At 33.5% G+C, this 13,669-nt stretch overlaps 1 protein-coding gene across 6 annotated transcripts in view; it reads left to right on the top strand.

Moving 5' to 3' along the window:
* The window catches only part of ASCC3 (activating signal cointegrator 1 complex subunit 3), a 307,070-nt gene that overhangs the window by 46,628 nt on the left and 246,773 nt on the right, over positions 1–13,669 (top strand). The gene's annotated exons all lie outside the window — the stretch shown is intronic.

Here is a 13,669-nt window from a genome sequence, read left to right as displayed (position 1 = left end):
GAATGTATTTATGAGTGATTTATTGACTTATTTCCCCTTTTTATATTTATGATTTGTTATTTATTGGAATATAGTCAGTCTGTTGGATATTTCTAAAGTATGATCAGTTATCCCTGTTCTTGTGGCTATTAATACCTGTTTGCCTTAGTTTTGTCTGGAAAATTATGTAATATGTCTGTTTTAATACTTTGTATAAAAGCTTTTCAGGTATTTTGAAGGCACACATCATGTCCGATTGTAGTCGTTCATACCTCTCCAAATTAAATATCACAAGTTACTTTAGTTCTTTTCATATAACGTACCCTATAAATGGGCTCTTCACCATCCTATTTACTTTGTTCAGGATGTACTTTAATTTTTCATTGTAATCTTAAAAAGTGTAGATTAAGATTGAACTCAGCACTCTAAATATGGTGCAACCAATGTAGTGTCCTTTGGAATGTTCAATGATATGTTTGAGATACTACATTACTATTGATACATTACATTTTTCATAGCTTTCATTGTATTTTTATTCATATTGAGTCTGCAGTAAACTAACCCTCTACCCTTTGAAGCTTTCCTGGAATTTATTTGTGGCATCAGGTTTCTCCATCATATACAAGTACACATGAGTTTTTTCAACCTAATTGTGGGGTTTTATATTTACCTCTAATACTATTTCTTAGGTTTGTCCAGAATATTTAGAAAATTTTAAAATCTTGATTCTGTTATGTACCATATTAACACTGTCAATACATTTGATTTAATATATCTTCTGGTTTATATATCATTAGTAAAGTTGTTGAACAGCACAGAACCTCGAACAATCCTTGAATAACAAGGATTTAGTGGCTGATCTCAATATTGAGATTAATCCCATAATCTACCTAATTATATTGTTATTCAAAAGGATGTCTTGCTTATATCAAGACAGTCTTTCTACTGTGTCATCGGCTATTTTCCAGAATGCCCATTGATTATTTGTTGTGGAAAATGGTTGGCCGCTCTTTTGAAAAAAGTCTTTTTGGAACTCTAGATAGATTTATTTTTGACTTTTAATAATTCGTTAGTATTCACTAGATGGAAACAGAATGGAACTGGCAAACCTTTTGTAAATATTGAAATTTTATTTGCTTTAAAGCCTATTTTAGTGATTACCTAATTATTTCTTCAAGATTTTTAACTAATCTGAGAAGCAGGGTTCAGACAGCGCAATAACACGACCAGAATTGTGTTGTGGTTGGAAATAATGTTTTGCTTCTAAATCTTTGAGTAATCTGTAATCCAAGCAGTTCTGTTGTATTTATTCGGTGGTTTCACAAACCTTCAGTTTATCCCTGCATTTTATCTCTATAGTTTATCTCTAGCCAGTTTGAGAAGAGATTTATAGTTATTATTTAGCCCCATTATCTATCTTTTTACCAATTTTTATAGGATTTATAGTGTAATTTCCCATGGTGTGTTATTTAAAAGGTCATACATTATTTTTTAGTTTACTTTTGTGGTGATGTAATATCTGTGATCCATTTGATACTGTGTTAGGGATATAGCATTGTTAGGAACTATAGGAACTATAACATTGTTCCTATTAGAATAACAATGAGCTAATTCACTGTATAATGGAAAGTGCCAGTTACCTTTCTTGAGAGATTCAAAAATTGCATTCATCTGTTAAATGTGTTGCCTTGTCAAGAAACAAGGAAGTAATGCTGTTCTAGTTTGTACATGTTCTGAAATAATTTTATTGGCATCTCAGGAACTTAGTCTGTTGGTTAATTTTTTGACTGTTTTCTTTCTTTAATGAAGAACTACTTTAAGTTAATAATTTAATGAAAAAGATTTTATAACAATAAGAACTATAAGAACCTTTGTCAGTTGAAAAATACCTTAACAGCTAATAACAGACAATAATGGCTTTAACAATATCTGCCAGGAAAAGGATGTTACCAGTCCATACCTATATGTCTTCCTTAAATTTCATATCCTTAGTTTACAGCCAGGATAGTGAGACTTGCCTTTTCATTGTTTGAGAGCTGCATTCTTTCATTTTTAATTTTTTAACCTCTTTAGTAGATATCTGTTTCTATACCCACAGCTAACTACTTTTTCCCTCTTTTTTTTTTTTAATTTGGTAGCTGCAGGAAGTTGTATCAGTACATAGAGCAGTGATCCAGACAGCTGTACCTTTACAAACAGCCATTCTGAATGCCAAATTAGCTTGTAGTGCAAATCTTGAACGAGAACTGCACCTGCTCTCAGTGTGGATGAAAATGGCAAATGTTATGGAAAACATAATTTTGGGATTTCCTTAACACTAATGGCAGGTGATTTCTGAATTCTGCTGGGGTTTCTTCATCTTGGGGTTATGGACATCTTATTCAGAGCAAATCAGCCTTCTTGTCTCTTTTGATAGGATTTAGGTATGTTATTTTTAAGAAATGATATGCTTTTTGTGCTGTAATCCTATGCTTGAGATGTTGCATTAGAAGTTATCTTCCAAATGCACTGGTGGTTTCCTAGAATTATGTTTTGGGCCAAAAATCGCTAACTAGAATCTAACTAGAATTTATCATGTATCAATATTGCATTTTGGATTAAGTAACTGAGTAGCTAAGACTATAAGTAAGGGTATCTCTGCTATGATAAGTTATTGTGGAAGAATGTTCTCATTTTAAGACTTAACAAATTGCTTGAGAGTTGACAGGATTTAAAGGACAGTTTATGCTATATGTGGAAAGCTTTTCTTACCAAAATTTGTTTTGAGTATGGGGGGAAAGTAACTATGTAGGTATATATTGCAGTTTTCTTTTTTGAATTTGTAGCTTCTTCAATACCACCCTTAAGCTTAAGCACATGGTTTGTGTCTTCTGACTAAGACACTCATGTAATCTGTTTTCTTTTTTTAAAAAGACAGAGTCTTGCTCTGTCACCCAGGCTAGAGTGTACAGTGGCACCATCATATAGCTCACTGCAGCCTCAAACTCCTGGACTCAAGCAATATTTCTGCCTCAGCCTCCTGAGTAGCTGGGATAATAGGCATGAGCCACCACACCCTCTAGCTAATTAAAAAAAATTTTTTAGAGACAGGCTTTTCCTGTGTTGCCTAGACTGGTCTCTAAGGTCTGGCCTTAAGCAATCCTCCTGCCAAAGCCTCCAGAGTAGCTGGGATTACAGGTGTGAGCCACCGAGCCTGGCTTTATATTTCATCTTTCAACCCTTAAGCAATTTTCTTTGTTACTTTTACTATTTTGGTTCATAAGATTTTTTAAAATAACTTCAATGATACATAATTCACATAACATACAGTGCACCCATTTAAAGTATATAAATCATTGTTTTTAGTATAATAAGTACATCCACTGCCACATTCCATTTTAGAGAATTTTTATCACTTTGTAAAGAAATACTAGACCTTTCTCTACCTTCATCCATGCCCCTTCCTCCTGCCCCCTCCACCCTTATCTATTTTATGTTTTTAGAGATTTCCCTATTTTGGAAATTTTATATAAATGGAATCGTATAATATGGTCTTTTCTGCCTGTTTTCTTTCACTTGGCAAAATGTTTTCACAGTTCATTCATGTTGCACACTGCTTCACTCATTTTATGGCTGAATGATACTCCACTGTATGGATATACCACATTTTCTTTATCCATTCATATTGGATGAACATTTGGGTTGTTTCTACTTTTTGGCAATTGTGAATAGGCAAATTTGTGTACATGGTTTTGGATGCATATTTCAGTTCTCTTGGGTATATGACTAGGAGTGGAATTGTTGGGTCATATAGTAATTCTGTGTCTAACTTATTGAGGAACCAGCAAACTTTTCCATGGTGGCTGCACAATTTTGTATTCCCACAAACAATATATGAGGCTCCATTTTCTCCACATCCTCACCAACACTTGCTGTCTTCCATGTTTTTATAGCCTTTCTAGTGAGTGTTAAGTAATATCTTCACTGTGGTTTTGATTTGCATTTCCCCGATGACTAATGATGCTGAGTATCATCATGCTTATTGGCCATTTGTATATATTCTGTGAAGAAATTCAGATCCTTTGCTCATTTTTAAATTGGGTTTTCTTATTGAGTTTTAAGAGTTATTTGTACATTCTGCATATACATCCCTTATCAGATATGTGATTTGCAAATATTCTCTCCCACTCTGTGGGTTGTCTTTTCACTTTGTTGGTGATGTCCTTTAAAGCACAAAAGTTTCTTAGATGAAGTCCAAATTATGTATGTTTTCTTTTGTTGCTCATGCTTTCAATGTTATATTTAAGAATCCTTTACCATATCCCCAGCCATGAAGATTTACTCATATATTTTATAGTTTTAGCTCTTACTATTAAGTCATTGTTTCATTTTGAGCTCATTTTTGTGTATGATTTGAGATATAGGTCCAGCTTAATTTTTTATATGTGACTAGCCAGTTGTCCTAGCATCATTAATTGAAAAGACTTTTCTTTCCCACTCTGAATGGTCTTGCCACTCTATTCAAAAGTCAGTTGACCATAGACACATGGGTTTCTGGACTCTCAGTTCTATTCCATTGATCTATACATCTATCCTTGTGCCAATACCACACTCTTTTAATTACTGTTGCTTTGTAGTAAGTCTAGAAATAGGAAGTGTGAGTCCTAAATTGTGTTCTTTTTCAAGATCATTTTGACAATCTGGGTTTCTTGCAATGCCATATGAATTTTAGAATCAGCATGTTAATTTCTACTAAAAATTACCCTGCACTTCTGATAGGGATTTCACTGACTCTGTAGGTCAAATTGGGTTTATTATGGTCTTAACAATAATAAATTTTATGATTCATGAACATGTATTGTTCTTTCATTTAAGTCATCTTTAATTTCTTTCAGCAATGTTTATAGTTTTTGGTGTATGAAAGTCTTGTACTTTCTTTGTTAAATTTATTCCCAATTCTTTTTGATGCTGTTATAAATGGAATTTTTTTCTTAATTTCATTTTCATATTATTCATTACTAATAGAAATACAATTGATTTTTGTGTATTGATCTTGTATCCTGTAACCTTCTGAGCTTGTTTATTACTTCTAATTTCTCTTTCAATTTAGATGCTTTATATTTCTTTTTCTTGCCTCATTGCCCTGGCTAGAAGCTACAATACAATGTTGAATAGAAGTGGTGAGTGCAAATTTACTTGCCTTGTTTCTATCCTAGTGGGTTAAGTATCTAGTCTTTCACCAGTATGAAATGATGCTATGTATTAATACGTTAGTTGTGGGTTTTTCATAGAGGCCCTTTATCAGGTTGAGGCAGCTCCCTTCAAGTCCCAGTTTGTTGACTGTTTTTATCATGAAAGAGTGTTGGATTCTTTCTGCATCTTACAAGCTGATCATGTGATTTGCTTTTTATTCTACTGATATGATACATCAATTGATTTTTTTTATGTTGAATCAACCTTGTATTTCTGACAATCTTACTTTACCATGCTGTATAATTCTTTTTATATATTGCTGGGTTCAGTTTGCTAGTATTTCATTGAGAATTTGTGTGTCCATATTTCTAAGGGATATTGGTCTGTAGTTTTCTTGTAATGTGTTTGCCTGGTTTTGGTGTTAGACAAACTGGCTTCCTAAAATGAATTGGGAAGTGTCCCCTTCTCTTCTATTTTTTGAAAGTATGAAAAATTAGTTTTAACCTTTTAAAATATTTAGTAGAATTCAGCTGTGAAGCCATCTGAACCTGGACTTTTCTTTGTGAATAGTTTTTGATTAATAATTCAATCTCTCATTTGTTGTATGTCTATTCAGATGATCCAGTATTTCTTGAGTCAGTTTTGGTAGTTTGTAGCTTTCAAGGAATTTTTGCATCTCATCTAATCTATCCAATTTATTGGTATACAATTGTTCATTGTATTTCTTCATAATTCTTTTTATTTCTTTAAGGTTGGAGGGATGTCTCCACTTTCATATGATTCTAGTGATTTGAGTCTTTTCTCTCTTTTTGTTAATTTTGCTAAAGTTTTGTTAATTTTGGTGATCTTTTCAGAGAACCCCTTCTTTTTGTTTCCTTGATTTTCTTTATTTTTTTTAAATTCTTTATTTCATTTATTTCTGCTCTAGATTTATTATTTCTTCCCTTCTGTTTGCTTTAGGTTTATTTTGTTCTTCTTTTTCTAATGTATTAAGGTTGAAAGTTACTGATTTGAAACTTTTTCTTTATATAGACATTTATAGCTGTATATTTCCTTTTTATCACTGCCTTAGCTGTATTTTCTAAAATTTACCATGTTGTATTTTTAACAACATTTATCTCAAAGTGTTTTCTGATTTCCCTTTTGATTAATTTTGACCAGTTGATTAATTTTGTTTGTTTAATTACCACATATTTGTGCATTTCCCAGTTTCTTGGCTAATGATTTCTAGTTTCATTCCATTGTGGTTGGAGAATGTACTTTGTATTATTTCTGTTCTTTAAATTTATTGAAATTTCTTTTATGGCTTACCATGATCTATCCTAGAAAATGTTTCATATGTACTTGAGAAGATTGTCTATTCTGCTTTTGTTTGGTGAAATGTTGTATACATGACAGTTAGGTTTAGCTGGTTATAGTGTTGCTCAATCTTCTGTTTCTTTATTGATCTTCTGCTTAGTTTTATTTCCATTATTGAAAGTATGATATTGAAGCCTTCAACTATTATTGTTGAATTATTTATTTATCCATCATTTCTCTATTGTCAGTTTTTAATTCATGTATTTTTGGTGCCCTGTTCATACATATGTATGTATATATGTGTACATATAAATATACAAACATACACACACATATACATCCTGTGTAATATATAAAGTATTTTGTGGATTTGAATTATCATCTGGAGTCACTTATTTTCAGCCTGAAGTCTTCCTTGAATATTTCTTGTAAGGTGGGCCTACTGCCAACAAATTCTTAGTTTTTGTGTATCTGTGAATGTCTTTATTTTGCCTTCACTTTTGAAGGATAGCTTTGCTGGATGTTTTGACAAGTTTGATTTGGTTTGACAGGTTTTTGATTTTCTGTTTCTTTTTTTTAGCACTTTGAATATATTATGCTACCATCATGTCTTGCTTTCATTGTTTCTGCTGAGAAGGCAGCAGTTAGCTTTTTGGTGTCCCCTTTTAAGTGAGGAATTACTTTTCCCTTGCTGCTTTAAATATTTTTTCTTGTCTATAACTTTTTTGTCATAGCATTTTTACTCTTTGTGTTTAGTGTTCTTGGAGTTCATTAAGCTTCCTAGATATGTGGGTTAGTGTTTTTCAATAAATTTGAGAAGTTTTAAGTTATTATTTTTTCAAATGTTTTCCTTTTCTTTGGTAGTTCTGATTATGTGTATTTTGGTGCACTTAATGATGTTTCATATTTTTCTGTGTCTCTGTTCATTTTTCTTCATTTGCTTTTCTTTTTTCTTTGCATGTCATAATCTCTACCTTTCAGTTTGCCAATTTCTTTTTTCTGTTAGCTCAAATCTAGTGTTGAGCCCTTGTAATGTATTTTTTATTTCAGTTGTTATACTTTTTAACTCCAGAGTTTCCATTTTGTTCTCTTTAAAATTTCTCTCTTTTTATTTCTTCCCTATTTGATTTGAACTTGTCTTTACTACTTTAATCATGGTTTAATTTTTTAATCATAGTCTCTTTTAGTTCTTTGAACATATTTATGCCTACTTTGAAGTCTTTTTCTATTTGACATCTGGTCACTCTCATAAGCAGTTTCTATTGCTTGCTATTTCACCCCTGCCTTCACCCACCCCAGTGTGTGGATCATACTTTCCTGTTTCTTTGCAAGTCTCATTATTTTTTGTTAGTAAATGGACATTTTAGATAATATATTATGGCTACTCTGGGTTTTTGTCCCCTGCCCTTTGTGGGATTAGTTATTGGTACTTGCTTATTTATATGTTTAGTGACTGGCTGGATTATTTTAGTGAAGACAATTCTATCCCTTCTCATTCCACAGTGTTAAGTTTCTGGTGTTATTCCTTATGAAGCACCATTAGGTATGCCCACGCTACCTTAGGAGGAGTGTAGTTTTCATAGGGCTCTCTTTTCTTTCACGCTTTCCTTTCTTTCACAATACCTTTTAAACTCTGCTACTTGCAAGGTTATTGTTCTGTTGTTTGTAATATTTCCATGGTGCATAAATTGCTGTACAAACTAATGTAATAAGTTTATGGCCCCTTTGAAAGAACAATTTCAAAGGTCAGTGTTGATATTTATGCTGATCCCAACAGGGCTCCTCCGAGTTGTCTCTTTACTCGATTCTCTCCTGCAGCCTAGTCCTTGAATCTGTGAATCTTTTCTTAATTGTGGTTCACTACAACCTTAGAAGTTTTTGAGAGAGCCCTTAGACTTTGACTTCATGCCTTGTTACAGATGAGGTCAGTTCCTTTGGGAATATTGGGAGCTATCTGTATTTTTTGTTTTGTTTTTTTAAGAGATGAGGTCTCGCTATGTTGCCCAGGCTGGAGTGTAGTGGCTATTCACAGGAACAATCATAGTGTACTACAGCCTTGAACTCCTGGGCTCAAGGAATCCTCCTGCCTTAGCCTCTTGAGTATCTGGGACTACAGGTGCTGATGTGGCACCCAGCTTGGAACTGTTTTATGGCCTACCTCTGCCCCTAGGCAAATTCTCTGAGGCACAACTCTGAAGCTGGGGGTGGGGGCAATGGCAAGCCTCTCTCTAAATGATACTCCTACTTGAGGAGCTGATTATGTGATGGAGAGGGTAGACAGTAGCCTACGGTCTCCTAGATTTGTTTTATTTGGTGTGGAATGATTGCCTTTTGATGAGCCAGGTTAAGGGTAATTGGGGCTCCTGTATTTTGCTTGGTGCTTGACCCAAAGATAGAGCCTCTATCCCATGAGTGGGGGCTGGGTAGAAGAAGGGAGCCGCACTTCATGCCTGCACTTGCTGGAAACTTAGCCTCAGCAACAGATGATAGATGGGGACAAATTGAGAAATGCTGATGTCTAGCTCCTTACAGGGAGAAAGCCCTTTGACTGGGAGCTAGAGGTAGAATGAACTCTATGTTCTTGGCTCTAACAGTCTGGGGTGGCATTTTTGCCTTGCTGATCTGGGAAGGAAAAGGGAAGGAGTGGTTTTCATTCAAATACCACAGACTTTTGCTTTATTTGTTGAGTGTTTATAGATTTTCTTGAATAGATGCTTCTTCATTTCCTATATGCCTTTAGGACCATTTCCAGAGGCTTTGAATGGTTTTTTTATTATAGCTTTCCCCAGTTTGACTGGGGAGCAGTCTACAGGGCTCCTCATAATATCATGCTGGAAGTTTATCTCACATAATTATTTTTTAAATGTGAAAATTGAACTAAGTTTTTAGATGTGACCCAGGGCTAAATGATTTGAAAAGGGGTAAAATATACCATAAATATTCAGTCAGTTCAATTTGTTTTTGCAATTTGAGCTGCAGGGTAACTCAGAAGCACCAGGAGATCATTTTATATTAGAACACAAAGAGCATCTTCATTCTATTTTATAGATAAATAATATTCCATAGGTCAAAGGGCATGGCTTTTGTAATTTTGGTAGATATTGCCAAATTGCCCCTTTTCAGGGGGCGTGCCAGTTTGTGCTTTCTCAGTCAGTATTTGAGATTGCCTATTTCCTCTTAACCTTGCCAACAAAGAGTATTATTCAACTATTGGATTATTGATAATTTGAAAGGTTAACAAAAATAAATATAATTTTAATTTTTTAATAACAAGTGAGGCTGGGCATCTTTAAGTGTGTTTGATGTATCTAAGGACTATTTGTAAATTTATTCTATAAACTGTCCTTTGTATATTTTTAAATTTCTCTACTTTGATGATATTTTAAAAGAACAATCAATTGACTTGTAATATGATTTGATTTTTTTTTTTTTTTTTTTTTTGAGACAGAGTCTCATTCTGTTGCTTGGGCTAGAGTGCCATGGTGTCAGCCTAGCTCACAGCAACCTCAAATTCCTGGGCTCAAGCAATCCTCCTGCCTCAGCCTCCCGAGTAGCTGGGATTACAGGCATGCGCCACTATGCCCGGCTAATTTTTCTCTCTATATATATATTTTTAGCTGTCCATATAATTTCTTTCTATTTTTTAGTAGAGACGGGGTCTCACTCTTGATCAGGCTGGTCTTGAACTCCTGAGCTCAAACAATCCGCCTGCCTCGGCTTCCCAGAGTGCTAGGATTATAGGCATGAGCCACCACGCCTGGCCCTGATTTGATATTAAGTGAACTGGAATGAAGAATAGTCCTGATCAGAAGATTTTGAACTCGAATTTCATTGAGTGATTGATGTATCATTGACAGAATTGGTGATGAGAAGGGAAAGCTAATTTGAGGAATGTGGTGATGACTTTAGTTGTGGGTATTTTTTCCATGTTTGATTTTATTAGAGCTATAATCTACCAATTTAGTGTTAACATTTGTAAAAATTAATATATATTATATGAAATCCAGAGTATCTCCTTTTTTTTTTTTTTTTTTTTTTTGAGATAGAGTGACACTCTTGTCTCACAGGTTAGAGTACAGTTATAGCTCACTGCAGCTTCCAATTCCTGGGCTCTAGTGATCTTCCTGTCTCAGCCTCCTCAGTAGCTGGAACTTCAGGTGCACACCACTGCGCCCAGCTAAATTTTTCTTATTTTTGTAGAGATACGGTCTTACTATGTTGTTCAGGCTGGTCTTGCACTCCTGGCCTCAAGTGATCTCCCCCACCTCAGCTTCCAAAGTGCTGAGATTATAGGCATGAGTCACCACGCCTGCCCAAGAGTATCTTATTTTAAAGTGAAATTCATTAATAGTTATAAGGGCAGGACTGTATGAGACTAAGTTTGGAAAAATTGGAGTGGACAAATGGGCCTGTGATTCATTTCCATTGTGGTCATTGTTTATGTGATTTTCAATTCAATTCTGGAAATATTTACTGTGCCAGGCAGTATTTTTAGGTGACTTTGGTACAGGAGAGGTAAACAGGCAAAAATCCTTCTCTTATAGAGCTTAAATTCTGATGTGTGGTCGGGGAAGGCACAGGAGGAGAAAGGCAGAAAGGGAAAGAAAAGGTGTATGTCAGATGGTGGTACAAGTATAAGGAGAAAGGGTGGTATATGCATTTTAGATAGACTGATTAGAAAAGGTCACTCTGGTAAGGTGACATTTTCTCTGAAGGAATTAAGGGTACAATCTATGTAAATATCTGTTCACAGGGTATTTTTAATTATATTATATAGGGAACATCAGGTGCAAAGTTGGACATATATTTAAGGAATAGTAAAAAGGACAGAATGACGGAAGCAATGAGCATGAAGGGGAACATTGTAGGAAATGAGATCATAGAGAAATGAGTACATATGAGAATGTTATGTCATATTTAAGGACTTTGGCCTTAACTCTGAGATCAGAAGTCATTGTGGGGTTTTGAACTGAGGGAGGGACATGTTTTAAAAGAATCACTCTGACTGTTAGCCTAGTGAAGATAATAATGGCTAACAAATACTGACCTCTTACGGCTAGGTACTCTGATAAGCGCTTTACTTTAAATGACTCATTCTGAGAAAGGCTGCTGGGTGGTTTATTTCCTTGGGTACCGTTCACACTAGAGTCTGTGTGCTCATTGTTCCCTGGAGTTGCGTAGTACACACACTTTGTGGCTCTGTTGGGTGGCCCTGTACCTGAGAATGGATAAATTATTTTTTAGGGGGAAAATAGAATGAAAGACTGTGTCTTGAGCTGTGGAAAAAATTCAGAAAATTAGGAAAAGAAAAGTTGAGAAAGGAGAAAGAATTGTGATCAGGGAGATAGAGTGTCAAAAACTGTGGATAGTTTTATAATTAATACTCAGAGGAAAAACCACTGAATCTGGCAAGATCATTGGTGATCCTAGATTCATGTAAGACATGATGGTAAAGAATATCTTATTTTTGGTGCTAAGGTATTAGGAAGCTGTGATTTTCCATGTAATATTCGAAAGATAAATTAATAGTTATTTAAAATGCAGGGTATCTTACATAAAAGAAGGCTTATTAATGCCTGTCTTAAACATGTTGATTATGATCAGTATAGACATTTTTAAGTGATATTCATGAATATTTGGTACTGAGATGAATGCTTAATACTATCAATAAAAACTTAAAGTTTCATATATATGCAGAACTTCTGAATGCTTTGCTCTTTTTAAAAAATACATTACTATTCTTGGTGCATGTCTAATGTGCTAGATACTTTTCTGCATGAACATAATTTCATTTTTATTAATTGTTCATTCCTAGACATTTATGATGATTGCTATCAATTTATAAATCTTTTAAGAAATATTTGGGTGAGGGGAGGGTGGTATCATGAGTTATATATTTACTTTCATATTTCTTAAATATGTTTCTGTTATCTTGCTGCTTTATTGTTTCCTCTGCCATTTCCCTTTTCAAAAATTTCTTAACTTCAGTTGATATCTTTTATATTTCCTAATTTGGTATCTTTTTATCACAGTGTATTTCACGGTCATTTCAGTATCACAATTTTCTGGAAAATACTGAAAAGTCCTTGCATAGTATAGTGGAAAATTCTTCAGGTTTGGATTCAAATAGATGTCATTTCAAAATTCAACTCTACTATTAGCTATGTAACTTTGGGAAATTTGTGTAAATTTTCTTATGCTTTATTTTCTTAAGTCAAAAAATAATAATAGTACTTTAATTTTTAAAGATTATTAGGAAGATTTGTTACATAGGATTAGCAGAGTGTTTATTATAGTACCTGGCATATAATAAGTGTTCAATAAATACTGGCTAGTATATTTAGAATTGATATGACAGATTCCCTCTTAATATTAATAATTCATTTTGTTTATTTTACTGTCCTTTTGTGAGCATAACTTCAATAAAATGAACAGAAAAAAATTTATTAAACATTTAGTGTCTCCTATATACACAACATAAATTTCTGTTTTATGATTTTGTGTGAATTCTCTGAGAATAGTTAGAATTTGATGAATATAACATTTGTACATGGAAAATTAGAGTATAACATTTCTGGTCAGGAAAAAAATATATATTACCAGATCATACTTGAAGAAATCTAAAGGCTTTCTAGAAGAGTTATATCATAAAGTTATATAATTGAAAGTCTCTGAATCCTAACACTGGTTCTCTAACTCTGAAATCAGCCTACTCTTTGGCAGTTACTCTGCATAGGAAAGTGGGAAATTTTTATAGTTATATAAAGCACTTGCAGCATTATGTTTTAGATTTCAGATTTGTTAAGCATTTAAAATAATATAAAAATTTGGCATGTAGTTGTGATTCTTTAAAACATTCTAATGGTTCTTTAACTCTAAAATGACAGCTCTTAGGTATTAAGTTGTAAGGAAGACAGTACTCTGGACTCTGTTTGAGTATGTTGAAAAACAGATTAAATAAATTTTAGAATTTCATTTGTTTATACCAAGAAAAACCAAATGTGAGAATTTATTATTCTGTGATTGAATTATTCAAATCATAATTATTTGAAAACATTAAATAATGTTCTTTAATTATATAATTGCATATAGCCTTTATAAATCTCCTTAGCAATGTGAAGAATTATTCTTTTGTCTAAGTAACTATTTTTCTTAAACTTTCTGTATTAATTTGGCTTTATACCTCTGCTGAATGAAATGTTAATAACTTGAAAAAGTT

This window comes from Lemur catta, chromosome 2 (genome assembly GCF_020740605.2).
Source record: "Lemur catta isolate mLemCat1 chromosome 2, mLemCat1.pri, whole genome shotgun sequence".
Taxonomy (NCBI): domain Eukaryota; kingdom Metazoa; phylum Chordata; class Mammalia; order Primates; family Lemuridae; genus Lemur; species Lemur catta.
Note: the sequence above shows the minus strand (reverse complement) of the source record. Positions and strands in the feature narration are given on the sequence as shown.